The sequence below is a fragment of the Amblyomma maculatum genome, chromosome 11, assembly GCF_055883805.1.
Source record: "Amblyomma maculatum isolate TAMU_Amacu chromosome 11, ASM5588380v1, whole genome shotgun sequence".
In the NCBI taxonomy this organism is placed as follows: Eukaryota; Metazoa; Arthropoda; class Arachnida; order Ixodida; family Ixodidae; genus Amblyomma; species Amblyomma maculatum.
This window is the reverse complement of record NC_139354.1, coordinates 92,332,816-92,349,245: the sequence shown is the minus strand read 5'-3', so window position 1 is coordinate 92,349,245 and position 16,430 is coordinate 92,332,816.

Genomic DNA, 16,430 nt, shown 5'->3' with positions numbered 1-16,430 from the left:
TTCATGTATTATAATGAGCACCCTCATTTCCCCTTGATTGATCTGCTTGTAGCTTACGGGGGTCTCGGTTCTGGCAGTCTTGAAGCCATAGGTAGCGTAAGAGGGTTCTAGCACAGCTTTCGCCCCCGCCCTTGATCACGTTCTACGTGGCTCAGGCACTAACAAAGGACGGCGCTGGTGAACACTGTCAAGGGTTGTATGCAGACAACATAAATACCCAAGAAAGTAGCAGGGGGGACAGCGGCCGATGTAGCTCAGTTGCAAGAGCACCGTACGCGTTATTCGGAGGTCGTGGGTTCGGATCCCACCATCGGGACGTAGTTTTTTCTTCTACTTTGGGTCTAATTATCTTTCCCATTAACAGATTACATTACTAATTTCTGTGATTATCCAAGTAAACATTATGTAGCTCAGTTGCAAGAGCACCGTACGCGTTATTCGGAGGTCGTGGGTTCGGATCCCACCATCGGGACGTAGTTTTTTCTTCTACTTTGGGTCTAATTATCTTTCCCATTAACAGATTACATTACTAATTTCTGTGATTATCCAAGTAAACATTAAAAAAAAGACATAAAGTACCATCCCCAACGCTTTCCTTGGCCTCGCCGACTGTTGGCTTCTTTCCTTCATGTATTATAATGAGCACCCTCATTTCCCCTTGATTGATCTGCTTGTAGCTTACGGGGGTCTCGGTTCTGGGAGTCTTGAAGCCATAGGTAGCGTAAGAGGGTTCTCGCACAGCTTTAGCTCTCGCTCTTGATCACATTTTACGTGACTCATGCGGTAACAAAGGACGTCCCACATCCGCCGCTATGGCTGAGGATGGCGCTGGTGAACGCTCTCAAGGTTCGTATACAGACAACATAAATACCCAAGAAAGTAGCAGGGGGGACAGCGGCCGATGTAGCTCAGTTGGAAGAGCACCGGACGCGTTACTCGGAGGTCGTGGGTTCGGATCCCACCATCGGCACGTTGTTTTTTCTTCTACTTTGTGTCTAATTATCTTTCCCATTAACAGATTACATTACTAATTTCTGTGATTATCCAAGTAAACATTAAAAAAAAAGACAAAGTACCATCCCCAATGCTTTCCTTGGCCTCGCCGACAGTTGGCTTCTTTCCTTTATGTATTATAATGAGCACCCTCATTTCCGCTTGATTGATCTGCGTGTAGCTTACGGGGGTCTCGGTTCTGGCAGTCTTGAATCCATAGGTAGCGTAAGAGGGTTCTAGCACAGCTTTCGCCCCCGCTCTTGATCACGTTCTACGTGACTCAGGCGGTAACAAAGGACGTCCCACGTCCGCCGCTATGGCTGAGGGTGGCGCTGGTGAACACTCTCAAGGTTCGTTTACAGACAACATAAATACCCAAGAAAGTAGCAGGGGGGACAGCGGCCGATGTAGCGCAGTTGGAAGAGCACCGGACGCGTTATTCGGAGGTCGTGGGTTCGGATCCCACCATCGGCACGTTGTTTTTTCTTCTACTTTGTGTCTAATTATCTTTCCCATTAACAGATTACATTACTAATTTCTGTGATTATCCAAGTAAACATTAAAAAAAAGACAAAGTACCATCCCCAATGCTTTCCTTGGCCTCGCCGACTGTTGGCTTCTTTCCTTTATGTATTATAATGAGCACCCTCATTTCCGCTTGATAGATCTGCGTGTAGCTTACGGGGGTCTCGGTTCTGGCAGTCTTGAATCCATAGGTAGCGTAAGAGGGTTCTAGCACAGCTTTCGCCCCCGCTCTTGATCACGTTCTACGTGACTCAGGCGGTAACAAAGGACATCCCACGTCCGCCGCTATGGCTGAGGGTGGCGCTGGTGAACACTCTCAAGGTTCGTTTACAGACAACATAAATACCCAAGAAAGTAGCAGGGGGGACAGCGGCCGATGTAGCTCAGTTGGAAGAGCACCGGACGCGTTATTCGGAGGTCGTGTGTTCGGATCCCACCATCGGCACGTTGTTTTTTCTTCTACTTTGTGTCTAATTATCTTTCCCATCAACAGATTACATTACTAATTTCTGTGATTATCCAAGTAAACAAATAAAAAAAGACATAAAGTACCATCCCCAACGCTTTCCTTGGCCTCGCCGACTGTTGGCTTCTTTCCTTCATGTATTATAATGAACACCCTCATTTCCCCTTGATTGATCTGCTTGTAGCTTACGGGGGTCTCGGTTCTGGCAGTCTTGAAGCCATAGGTAGCGTAAAAGGGTTCTCGCACAGCTTTCGCCCTCGCTCTTGATCACGTTTTACGTGACTCATGCGGTAACAAAGGACGTCCCATGTCCGCTGCTATGGCTGAGGGTGGCGCTGGTGAACACTCTCAAGGTTCGTATACAGACAACATAAACACCCAAGAAAGTAGCAGGGGGGACAGCGGCCTATGTAGCTCAGTTGGAAGAGCACCGGACGCGTTACTCGGAGGTCGTGGGTTCGGATCCCACCATCGGCACGTTGTTTTTTCTTCTACTTTGTGTCTAATTATCTTTCCCATTAACAGATTACATTACTAATTTCTGTGATTATCCAAGTAAACATTAAAAAAAAAGACAAAGTACCATCCCCAATGCTTTCCTTGGCCTCGCCGACAGTTGGCTTCTTTCCTTTATGTATTATAATGAGCACCCTCTTTTCCGCTTGATTGATCTGCGTGTAGCTTACGGGGGTCTCGGTTCTGGCAGTCTTGAATCCATAGGTAGCGTAAGAGGGTTCTAGCACAGCTTTCGCCCCCGCTCTTGATCACGTTCTACGTGACTCAGGCGGTAACAAAGGACGTCCCACGTCCGCCGCTATGGCTGAGGGTGGCGCTGGTGAACACTCTCAAGGTTCGTTTACAGACAACATAAATACCAAAGAAAGTAGCAGGGGGGACAGCGGCCGATGTAGCGCAGTTGGAAGAGCACCGGACGCGTTATTCGGAGGTCGTGTGTTCGGATCCCACCATCGGCACGTTGTTTTTTCTTCTACTTTGTGTCTAATTATCTTTCCCATCAACAGATTACATTACTAATTTCTGTGATTATCCAAGTAAACAAATAAAAAAAGACATAAAGTACCATCCCCAATGCTTTCCTTGGCCTCGCCGACTGTTGGCTTCTTTCCTTCATGTATTATAATGAACACCCTCATTTCCCCTTGATTGATCTGCTTGTAGCTTACGGGGGTCTCGGTTCTGGCAGTCTTGAAGCCATAGGTAGCGTAAGAGGGTTCTCGCACAGCTTTCGCCCTCGCTCTTGATCACGTTTTACGTGACTCATGCGGTAACAAAGGACGTCCCATGTCCGCTGCTATGGCTGAGGGTGGCGCTGGTGAACACTCTCAAGGTTCGTATACAGACAACATAAACACCCAAGAAAGTAGCAGGGGGGACAGCGGCCTATGTAGCTCAGTTGGAAGAGCACCGGACGCGTTATTCGGAGGTCGTTGGTTCGGATCCGACCATCGGCACGTTGTTTTTTCTTCTACTTTGTGTCTAATTATCTTTCCCATTAACAGAATACATTACTAATTTCTGTGATTATCCAAGTAAACATTAAAAAAAAGACATAAAGTACCATCCCCAACGCTTTCCTTGGCCTCGCCGACTGTTGGCTTCTTTCCTTCATGTATTATAATGGGCACCCTCATTTCCCCTCGATTGATCTGCTTGTAGCTTACGGGGGTCTCGGTTCTGGCAGTCTTGAAGCCATAGGTAGCGTAAGAGGGTTTTAGCACAGCTTTCGCCCTCGCTCTTGATCCCGTTCTACGTGACTCAGGCGGTAACAAAGGACGTCCCACGTCCGCCGCTATGGCTGAGGGTGGCGCTGGTGAACACTCTCAAGGTTCGTATACAGACAACAAAAATACCCAAGAAAGTAGCAGGGGGGACAGCGGCCGATGTAGCTCAGTTGGAAGAGCACCGGACGCGTTATTCGGAGGTCGTGGGTTCGGATCCCACCATCGGCACGTTGTTTTTTCTTCTCCTTTATGTCTAATTATCTTTCCCATTAACAGAATACATTACTAATTTCTGTGATTATCCAAGTAAACATTAAAAAAAAAGACATAAAGTACCATCCCCAATGCTTTCCTTGGCCTCCCCGACTGTTGGCTTCTTTCCTTCATGTATTATAACGGGCACCCTCATTTCCCCTTGATTGATCTGCTTGTAGCTTACGGGGGTCTCGGTTCTGGCAGTCTTGAAGCCATAAGTAGCGAAAGAGGGTTCTAGAACAGCTTTCGCCCTCGCTCTTGATCACGTTCTACGTGACTCAGGCGGTAACAAAGGACGTCCCACGTCCGCCGCTATGGCTGAGGGTGGCGCTGGTGAACACTCTCAAGGTTCGTATACAGACAACATAAATACCCAAGAAAGTAGCAGGGGGGACAGCGGCCGGTGTAGCTCAGTTGGAAGAGCACCGGACGCGTTATTCGGAGGTCGTGGGTTCGGATCCCACCATCGGCACGTTGCTTTTTCTTCTACTTTGTGTCTAATTATCTTTCCCATTAACAGATTACATTACTAATTTCTGTGATTATCCAAGTAAACATTAAAAAAAGACATAAAGTACCATCCCCAACGCTTTCCTTGGCCTCGCCGACTGTTGGCTTCTTTCCTTCATGTATTATAATGAGCACCCTCATTTCCCCTTGATAGATCTGCTTGTAGCTTACGGGGGTCTCGGTTCTGGCAGTCTTGAAGCCATAGGTAGCGTAAGAGGGTTCTAGCACAGCTTTCGCCCTCGCTCTTGATCACGTTCTACGTGACTCAGGCGGTAACAAAGGACGTCCGACGTCCGCCGCTATGGCTGAGGGTGGCGCTGGTGAACACTCTCAAGGTTCGTATACAGACAACATAAATACCCAAGAAAGTAGCAGGGGGGACAGCGGCCGATGTAGCTCAGTTGGACGCGTTATTCGGAGGTCGTGGGTTCGCATCCCACCATCGGCACGTTGCTTTTTCTTCTACTTTGTGTCTAATTATCTTTCCCATCAACAGATTACATTACTAATTTCTGTGATTATCCAAGTAAACAAATAAAAAAAGACATAAAGTACCATCCCCAACGCTTTCCTTGGCCTCACCGACTGTTGGCTTCTTTCCTTCATGTATTATAATGAGCACCCTCATTTCCCCTTGATTGATCTGCTTGTAGCTTACGGGGGTCTCGGTTCTGGCAGTCTTGAAGCCATAGGTAGCGTAAGAGGGTTCTCGCACAGCTTTCGCCCTCGCTCTTGATCACGTTTTACGTGACTCATGCGGTAACAAAGGACGTCCCACGTCCGCCGCTATGGCTGAGGGTGGCGCTGGTGAACACTCTCAAGGTTCGTATACAGACAACATAAACACCCAAGAAAGTAGCAGGGGGGACAGCGGCCTATGTAGCTCAGTTGGAAGAGCACCGGACGCGTTATTCGGAGGTCGTGGGTTCGAATCCCACCATCGGCAGGTTGTTTTTTCTTCTTTGTGTCTAATTATCTTTCCCATTAACAAATTACATTACTAATTTCTGTGATTATCCAAGTAAACATTAAAAAAAAGACAAAGTACCATCCCCAACGCTTTCCTTGGCCTCGCCGACTGTTGGCTTCTTTCCTTCATGTATTATAATGAGCACTCTCATTTCCCCTTCATTGATCTGCTTGTAGCTTACGGGGGTCTCGGTTCTGGCAGTCTTGAAGCCATAGGCAGCGTAAGAGGGTTCTAGCACAGCTTTCGCCCTCGCTCTTGATCACGTTCTACGTGACTCAGGCGGTAACAAAGGATGTCCCACGTCCGCCGCTATGGCTGAGGGTGGCGCTGGTGAACACTCTCAAGGTTCGTATACAGACAACATAAATACCCAAGAAAGTAGCAGGGGGGGGCAGCGGCCGATGTAGCTCAGTTGGAAGAACACCGGAAGCGTTACTCGGAGGTCGTGGGTTCGGATCCCACCATCGGCACGTTGTTTTTTCTTCTACTTTGTGTCTAATTATCTTTCCCATTAACAGATTACATTACTAATTTCTGTGATTATCCAAGTAAACGTTAAAAAAAAAGACAAAGTACCATCCCCAATGCTTTCCTTGGCCTCGCCGACTGTTGGCTTCTTTCCTTTATGTATTATAATGAGCACCCTCATTTCCGCTTGATTGATCTGCGTGTAGCTTACGGGGATCTCGGTTCTGGCAGTCTTGAATCCATAGGTAGCGTAAGAGGGTTCTAGCACAGCTTTCGCCCCCGCTCTTGATCACGTTCTACGTGACTGAGGCGGTAACAAAGGACGTCCCACGTCCGCCGCTATGGCTGAGGGTGGCGCTGGTGAACACTCTCAAGGTTCGTTTACAGACAACATAAATACCCAAGAAAGTAGCAGGGGGGACAGCGGCCGATGTAGCTCAGTTGGAAGAGCACCGGACGCGTTACTCGGAGGTCGTGGGTTCGGATCCCACCATCGGCACGTTGTTTTTTCTTCTCCTTTATGTCTAATTATCTTTCCCATTAACAAATTACATTACTAATTTCTGTGATTAACCAAGTAAACATTAAAAAAAAAGACATAAACTACCATCCCCAACGCTTTCGTTGGCCTCGCCGACTGTTGGCTTCTTTCCTTCATGTATTATAATGAGCACTCTCATTTCCCCTTCATTGATCTGCTTGTATCTTACGGGGGTCTCGGTTCTGGCAGTCTTGAAGCCATAGGCAGCGTAAGAGGGTTCTAGCACAGCTTTCGCCCTCGCTCTTGATCACGTTCTACGTGACTCAGGCGGTAACAAAGGATGTCCCACGTCCGCCGCTATGGTTGAGGGTGGCGCTGATGAACACTCTCAAGGTTCGTATACTGACAACATAAACACCCAAGAAAGTAGCAGGGGGGACAGCGGCCTATGTAGCTAAGTTGGAAGAGCACCGGACGCGTTATTCGGAGGTCGTGGGTTCGAATCCCACCATCGGCACGTTGTTTTTTTCTTCTACTTTGTGTCTAATTATCTTTCCCATTAACAGATTACATTACTAATTTCTGTGATTATCCAAGTAAACATTAAAAAAAAAGACAAAGTACCATCCCCAATGCTTTCCTTGGCCTCGCCGACTGTTGGCTTCTTTCCTTTATGTATTATAATGAGCACCCTCATTTCCGCTTGATAGATCTGCGTGTAGCTTACGGGGGTCTCGGTTCTGGCAGTCTTGAAGCCATAGGTAGCGTAAGAGGGTTCTCGCACAGCTTTCGCCCTCGCTCTTGATCACGTTTTACGTGACTCATGCGGTAACAAAGGACGTCCCATGTCCGCCGCTATGGCTGAGGGTGGCGCTGGTGAACACTCTCAAGGTTCGTATACAGACAACATAAACACCCAAGAAAGTAGCAGGGGGGACAGCGGCCTATGTAGCTCAGTTGGAAGAGCACCGGACGCGTTATTCGGAGGTCGTTGGTTCGGATCCGACCATCGGCATGTTGTTTTTTCTTCTACTTTGTGTCTAAATATATTTCCCATTAACAGAATACATTACTAATTTCTGTGATTATCCAAGTAAACATTAAAAAAAGACATAAAGTACCATCCCCAACGCTTTCCTTGACCTCGCCGACTGTTGGCTTCTTTCCTTCATGTATTATAATGGGCACCCTCATTTCCCCTCGATTGATCTGCTTGTAGCTTACGGGGGTCTCGGTTCTGGCAGTCTTGAAGCCATAAGTAGCGTAAGAGGGTTTTAGCACAGCTTTCGCCCTCGCTCTTGATCCCGTTCTACGTGACTCAGGCGGTAACAAAGGACGTCCAACGTCCGCCGCTATGGCTGAGGGTGGCGCTGGTGAACACTCTCAAGGTTCGTATACAGACAACAAAAATACCCAAGAAAGTAGCAGGGGGGACAGCGGCCGATGTAGCTCAGTTGGAAGAGCACCGGACGCGTTATTCGGAGGTCGTGGGTTCGGATCCCACCATCGGCACGTTGTTTTTTCTTCTCCTTTATGTCTAATTATCTTTCCCATTAACAGATTACATTACTAATTTCTGTGATTATCCAAGTAAACATTAAAAAAGACATAAAGTACCATCCCCAACGCTTTCCTTGGCCTCGCCGACTGTTGGCTTCTTTCCTTCATGTATTATAATGAGCACCCTCATTTCCCCTTGATTGATCTGCTTGTAGCTTACGGGGGTCTCGGTTCTGGCAGTCTTCAAGCCATAGGTAGCGTAAGAGGGTTTTAGCACAGCTTTCGTCCTCGCTCTTGATCACGTTCTACGTGACTCAGGTGGTAACAAAGGACGTCCCACGTCCGCCGCTATGGCTGAGGGTGGCCCTTGTGAACACTCTCAAGGTTCGTATACAGACAACATAAATACCCAAGAAAGTAGCAGGGGGGACAGCGGCCGGTGTAGCTCAGTTGGAAGAGCACCGGACGCGTTATTCGGAGGTCGTGGGTTCAGATCCCACCATCGGCACGTTGCTTTTTCTTCTACTTTGTGTCTAATTATCTTTCCCATTAACAGATTACATTACTAATTTCTGTGATTATCCAAGTAAACATTAAAAAAAGACATAAAGCACCATCCCCAACGCTTTCCTTGGCCTCGCCGACTGTTGGCTTCTTTCCTTCATGTATTATAATGAGCACCCTCATTTCCCCTTGATAGATCTGCTTGTAGCTTACGGGGTTCTCGGTTCTGGCAGTCTTGAAGCCATAGGTAGCGTAAGAGGGTTCTAGCACAGCTTTCGCCCTCGCTCTTGATCACGTTCTACGTGACTCAGGCGGTAACAAAGGACGTCCCACGTCCGCCGCTATGGCTGAGGGTGGCGCTGGTGAACACTCTCAAGGTTCGTATACAGACAACATAAATACACAAGAAAGTAGCAGGGGGGACAGCGGCCGATGTAGCTCAGTTGGAAGAGCACCGGACGCGTTACTCGGAGGTCCTGGGTTCGGATCCCACCATCGGCACGTTGTTTTTTCTTCTCCTTTATGTCTAATTATCTTTCCCGTTAACAAATTACATTACTAATTTCTGTGATTAACCAAGTAAACATTAAAAAAAGACATAAAGTACCATCCCCAACGCTTTCCTTGGCCTCGCCGACTGTTGGCTTCTTTCCTTCATGTATTATAATGAGCACTCTCATTTCCCCTTCATTGATCTGCTTGTATCTTACGGGGGTCTCGGTTCTGGCAGTCTTGAAGCCATAGGCAGCGTAAGAGGGTTCTAGCACAGCTTTTGCCCTCGCTCTTGATCACGTTCTACGTGACTCAGGCGGTAACAAAGGATGTCCCACGTCCGCCGCTATGGTTGAGGGTGGCGCTCATGAACACTCTCAAGGTTCGTATACAGACAACATAAATACCCAAGAAAGTAGCAGGGGGGACAGCGGCCGATGTAGCTCAGTTGGAAGAGCACCGGACGCATTACTCGGAGGTCGTGGGTTCGGATCCCACCATCGGCACGTTGTTTTTTCTTCTACTTTGTGTCTAATTATCTTTCCCATTAACAGATTACATTACTAATTTCTGTGATTATCCAAGTAAACATTAAAAAAAGACAAAGTACCATCCCCAATGCTTTCCTTGGCCTCGCCGACTGTTGGCTTCTTTCCTTTATGTATTATAATGAGCACCCTCATTTCCGCTTGATAGATCTGCGTGTAGCTTACGGGGGTCTCGGTTCTGGCAGTCTTGAAGCCATAGGTAGCGTAAGAGGGTTCTCGCACAGCTTTCGCCCTCGCTCTTGATCACGTTTTACGTGACTCAGGCGGTAACAAAGGACGTCCCACGTCCGCCGCTATGGCTGAGGGTGGCGCTGGTGAACACTCTCAAGGTTCGTATACAGACAACATAAATACCCAAGAAAGTAGCAGGGGGGACAGCGGCCGATGTAGCTCAGTTGGACGCGTTATTCGGAGGCCGTGGGTTCGGATCCCACCATCGGCACATTGCTTTTTCTTCTACTTTGTGTCTAATTATCTTTCCCATTAACAGAATACATTACTAATTTCTGTGATTATCCAAGTAAACATTAAAAAAAAGACATAAAGTACCATCCCCAACGCTTTCCTTGGCCTCGCCGACTGTTGGCTTCTTTCCTTCATGTATTATAATGGGCACCCTCATTTCCCCTCGATTGATCTGCTTGTAGCTTACGGGGGTCTCGGTTCTGGCAGTCTTGAAGCCATAGGTAGCGTAAGAGGGTTTTAGCACAGCTTTCGCCCTCGCTCTTGATCCCGTTCTACGTGACTCAGGCGGTAACAAAGGACGTCCCACGTCCGCTGCTATGGCTGAGGGTGGCCCTTGTGAACACTCTCAAGGTTCGTATACAGACAACATAAATACCCAAGAAAGTAGCAGGGGGGACAGCGGCCGGTGTAGCTCAGTTGGAAGAGCACCGGACGCGTTATTCGGAGGTCGTGGGTTCGGATCCCACCATCGGCACGTTGCTTTTTCTTCTACTTTGTGTCTAATTATCTTTCCCATTAACAGAATACATTACTAATTTCTGTGATTATCCAAGTAAACATTAAAAAAAGACATAAAGCACCATCCCCAACGCTTTCCTTGGCCTCGCCGACTGTTGGCTTCTTTCCTTCATGTATTATAATGAGCACCCTCATTTCCCCTTGATAGATCTGCTTGTAGCTTACGGGGGTCTCGGTTCTGGCAGTCTTGAAGCCATAGGTAGCGTAAGAGGGTTCTAGCACAGCTTTCGCCCTCGCTCTTGATCACGTTCTACGTGACTCAGGCGGTAACAAAGGACGTCCCACGTCCGCCGCTATGGCTGAGGGTGGCGCTGGTGAACACTCTCAAGGTTCGTATACAGACAACATAAATACCCAAGAAAGTAGCAGGGGGGACAGCGGCCGATGTAGCTCAGTTGGACGCGTTATTCGGAGGCCGTGGGTTCGGATCCCACCATCGGCACATTGCTTTTTCTTCTACTTTGTGTCTAATTATCTTTCCCATCAACAGATTACATTACTAATTTCTGTGATTATCCAAGTAAAGAATTAAAAAAAGACATAAAGTACCATCCCCAACGCTTTCCTTGGCCTCACCGACTGTTGGCTTCTTTCCTTCATGTATTATAATGAGCACCCTCATTTCCCCTTGATTGATCTGCTTGTAGCTTACGGGGATCTCGGTTCTGGCAGTCTTGAAGCCATAGGTAGCGTTCTCGAGGGTTCTCGCACAGCTTTCGCCCTCGCTCTTGATCACGTTTTACGTGACTCATGCGGTAACAAAGGACGTCCCACGTCCGCCGCTATGGCTGAGGGTGGCGCTGGTGAACACTCTCAAGGTTCGTATACTGACAACATAAACACCCAAGAAAGTAGCAGGGGGGACAGCGGCCTATGTAGCTAAGTTGGAAGAGCACCGGACGCGTTATTCGGAGGTCGTGGGTTCGAATCCCACCATCGGCACGTTGTTTTTTTCTTCTACTTTGTGTCTAATTATCTTTCCCATTAACAGATTACATTACTAATTTCTGTGATTATCCAAGTAAACATTAAAAAAAAAGACAAAGTACCATCCCCAATGCTTTCCTTGGCCTCGCCGACTGTTGGCTTCTTTCCTTTATGTATTATAATGAGCACCCTCATTTCCGCTTGATTGATCTGCGTGTAGCTTACGGGGGTCTCGGTTCTGGCAGTCTTGAATCCATAGGTAGCGTAAGAGGGTTCTAGCACAGCTTTCGCCCCCGCTCTTGATCACGTTCTACGTGACTCAGGCGGTAACAAAGGACGTCCCACGTCCGCCGCTATGGCTGAGGGTGGCGCTGGTGAACACTCTCAAGGTTCGTTTACAGACAACATAAATACCCAAGAAAGTAGCAGGGGGGACAGCGGCCGATGTAGCTCAGCTGGAAGAGCACCGGACGCGTTACTCGGAGGTCGTGGGTTCGGATCCCACCATCGGCACGTAGTTTTTTCTTCTACTTTGGGTTTAATTATCTTTCCCATTAACAGATTACATTACTAATTTCTGTGATTATCCAAGTAAACATTAAAAAAAGACATAAAGTACCATCCCCAACGCTTTCCTTGGCCTCGCCGACTGTTGGCTTCTTTCCTTCATGTATTATAATGAGCACCTTCATTTCCCCTTGATTGATCTGCTTGTAGCTTACGGGGGTCTCGGTTCTGGCAGTCTTGAAGCCATAGGTAGCGTAAGAGGGTTCTCGCACAGCTTTCGCCCTCGCTCTTGATCACGTTTTACGTGACTCATGCGGTAACAAAGGACGTCCCACGTCCGCCGCTATGGCTGAGGGTGGCGCTGGTGAACACTCTCAAGGTTCGTATACAGACAACATAAATACCCAAGAAAGTAGCAGGGGGGACAGCGGCCGGTGTAGCTCAGTTGGAAGAGCACCGGACGCGTTATTCGGAGGTCGTGGGTTCGGATCCCACCATCGGCACGTTGCTTTTTCTTCTACTTTGTGTCTAATTATCTTTCCCATTAACAGATTACATTACTAATTTATGTGATTATCCAAGTAAACATTAAAAAAAAGACATAAAGTACCATCCCCAACGCTTTCCTTGGCCTCGCCGACTGTTAGCTTCTTTCCTTCATGTATTATAATGAGCACCCTCATTTCCCCTTGATTGATCTGCTTGTAGCTTACGGGGGTCTCGGTTCTGGCAGTCTTGAAGCCATAGGTAGCGTAAGAGGGTTCTAGCACAGCTTTCGCCCTCGCTCTTGATCACGTTCTACGTGACTCAGGCGGTAACAAAGGACGTCCCACGTCCGCCGCTATGGCTGAGGGTGGCGCTGGTGAACACTCTCAAGGTTCGTATACAGACAACATAAATACCCAAGAAAGTAGCAGGGGGGACAGCGGCCGATGTAGCTCAGTTGGAAGAGCACCGGACGCGTTACTCGGAGGTCCTGGGTTCGGATCCCACCATCGGCACGTTGTTTTTTCTTCTCCTTTATGTCTAATTATCTTTCCCGTTAACAAATTACATTACTAATTTCTGTGATTAACCAAGTAAACATTAAAAAAAGACATAAAGTACCATCCCCAACGCTTTCCTTGGCCTCGCCGACTGTTGGCTTCTTTCCTTCATGTATTATAATGAGCACTCTCATTTCCCCTTCATTGATCTGCTTGTATCTTACGGGGGTCTCGGTTCTGGCAGTCTTGAAGCCATAGGCAGCGTAAGAGGGTTCTAGCACAGCTTTCGCCCTCGCTCTTGATCACGTTCTACGTGACTCAGGCGGTAACAAAGGATGTCCCACGTCCGCCGCTATGGTTGAGGGTGGCGCTGATGAACACTCTCAAGGTTCGTATACAGACAACATAAATACCCAAGAAAGTAGCAGGGGGGACAGCGGCCGATGTAGCTCAGTTGGAAGAGCACCGGACGCATTACTCGGAGGTTGTGGGTTCGGATCCCACCATCGGCACGTTGTTTTTTCTTCTACTTTGTGTCTAATTATCTTTCCCATTAACAGATTACATTACTAATTTCTGTGATTATCCAAGTAAACATTAAAAAAAGACAAAGTACCATCCCCAATGCTTTCCTTGGCCTCGCCGACTGTTGGCTTCTTTCCTTTATGTATTATAATGAGCACCCTCATTTCCGCTTGATAGATCTGCGTGTAGCTTACGGGGGTCTCGGTTCTGGCAGTCTTGAAGCCATAGGTAGCGTAAGAGGGTTCTCGCACAGCTTTCGCCCTCGCTCTTGATCACGTTTTACGTGACTCATGCGGTAACAAAGGACGTCCCATGTCCGCCGCTATGGCTGAGGGTGGCGCTGGTGAACACTCTCAAGGTTCGTATACAGACAACATAAACACCCAAGAAAGTAGCAGGGGGGACAGCGGCCTATGTAGCTCAGTTGGAAGAGCACCGGACGCGTTATTCGGAGGTCGTTGGTTCGGATCCGACCATCGGCACGTTGTTTTTTCTTCTACTTTGTGTCTAATTATATTTCCCATTAACAGAATACATTACTAATTTCTGTGATTATCCAAGTAAACAATAAAAAAAAGACATAAAGTACCATCCCCAACGCTTTCCTTGGCCTCGCCGACTGTTGGCTTCTTTCCTTCATGTATTATAATGGGCACCCTCATTTCCCCTCGATTGATCTGCTTGTAGCTTACGGGGGTCTCGGTTCTGGCAGTCTTGAAGCCATAGGTAGCGTAAGAGGGTTTTAGCACAGCTTTCGCCCTCGCTCTTGATCCCGTTCTACGTGACTCAGGCGGTAACAAAGGACGTCCCACGTCCGCTGCTATGGCTGAGGGTGGCCCTTGTGAACACTCTCAAGGTTCGTATACAGACAACATAAATACCCAAGAAAGTAGCAGGGGGGACAGCGGCCGGTGTAGCTCAGTTGGAAGAGCACCGGACGCGTTATTCGGAGGTCGTGGGTTCGGATCCCACCATCGGCACGTTGCTTTTTCTTCTACTTTGTGTCTAATTATCTTTCCCATTAACAGAATACATTACTAATTTCTGTGATTATCCAAGTAAACATTAAAAAAAGACATAAAGCACCATCCCCAACGCTTTCCTTGGCCTCGCCGACTGTTGGCTTCTTTCCTTCATGTATTATAATGAGCACCCTCATTTCCCCTTGATAGATCTGCTTGTAGCTTACGGGGGTCTCGGTTCTGGCAGTCTTGAAGCCATAGGTAGCGTAAGAGGGTTCTAGCACAGCTTTCGCCCTCGCTCTTGATCACGTTCTACGTGACTCAGGCGGTAACAAAGGACGTCCCACGTCCGCCGCTATGGCTGAGGGTGGCGCTGGTGAACACTCTCAAGGTTCGTATACAGACAACATAAATACCCAAGAAAGTAGCAGGGGGGACAGCGGCCGATGTAGCTCAGTTGGACGCGTTATTCGGAGGCCGTGGGTTCGGATCCCACCATCGGCACATTGCTTTTTCTTCTACTTTGTGTCTAATTATCTTTCCCATCAACAGATTACATTACTAATTTCTGTGATTATCCAAGTAAAGAATTAAAAAAAGACATAAAGTACCATCCCCAACGCTTTCCTTGGCCTCACCGACTGTTGGCTTCTTTCCTTCATGTATTATAATGAGCACCCTCATTTCCCCTTGATTGATCTGCTTGTAGCTTACGGGGGTCTCGGTTCTGGCAGTCTTGAAGCCATAGGTAGCGTTCTCGAGGGTTCTCGCACAGCTTTCGCCCTCGCTCTTGATCACGTTTTACGTGACTCATGCGGTAACAAAGGACGTCCCACGTCCGCCGCTATGGCTGAGGGTGGCGCTGGTGAACACTCTCAAGGTTCGTATACTGACAACATAAACACCCAAGAAAGTAGCAGGGGGGACAGCGGCCTATGTAGCTAAGTTGGAAGAGCACCGGACGCGTTATTCGGAGGTCGTGGGTTCGAATCCCACCATCGGCACGTTGTTTTTTTCTTCTACTTTGTGTCTAATTATCTTTCCCATTAACAGATTACATTACTAATTTCTGTGATTATCCAAGTAAACATTAAAAAAAAAGACAAAGTACCATCCCCAATGCTTTCCTTGGCCTCGCCGACTGTTGGCTTCTTTCCTTTATGTATTATAATGAGCACCCTCATTTCCGCTTGATTGATCTGCGTGTAGCTTACGGGGGTCTCGGTTCTGGCAGTCTTGAATCCATAGGTAGCGTAAGAGGGTTCTAGCACAGCTTTCGCCCCCGCTCTTGATCACGTTCTACGTGACTCAGGCGGTAACAAAGGACGTCCCACGTCCGCTGCTATGGCTGAGGGTGGCCCTTGTGAACACTCTCAAGGTTCGTATACAGACAACATAAATACCCAAGAAAGTAGCAGGGGGGACAGCGGCCGGTGTAGCTCAGTTGGAAGAGCACCGGACGCGTTATTCGGAGGTCGTGGGTTCGGATCCCACCATCGGCACGTTGCTTTTTCTTCTACTTTGTGTCTAATTATCTTTCCCATTAACAGAATACATTACTAATTTCTGTGATTATCCAAGTAAACATTAAAAAAAGACATAAAGCACCATCCCCAACGCTTTCCTTGGCCTCGCCGACTGTTGGCTTCTTTCCTTCATGTATTATAATGAGCACCCTCATTTCCCCTTGATAGATCTGCTTGTAGCTTACGGGGGTCTCGGTTCTGGCAGTCTTGAAGCCATAGGTAGCGTAAGAGGGTTCTAGCACAGCTTTCGCCCTCGCTCTTGATCACGTTCTACGTGACTCAGGCGGTAACAAAGGACGTCCCACGTCCGCCGCTATGGCTGAGGGTGGCGCTGGTGAACACTCTCAAGGTTCGTATACAGACAACATAAATACCCAAGAAAGTAGCAGGGGGGACAGCGGCCGATGTAGCTCAGTTGGACGCGTTATTCGGAGGCCGTGGGTTCGGATCCCATCATCGGCACATTGCTTTTTCTTCTACTTTGTGTCTAATTATCTTTCCCATCAACAGATTACATTACTAATTTCTGTGATTATCCAAGTAAAGAATTAAAAAAAGA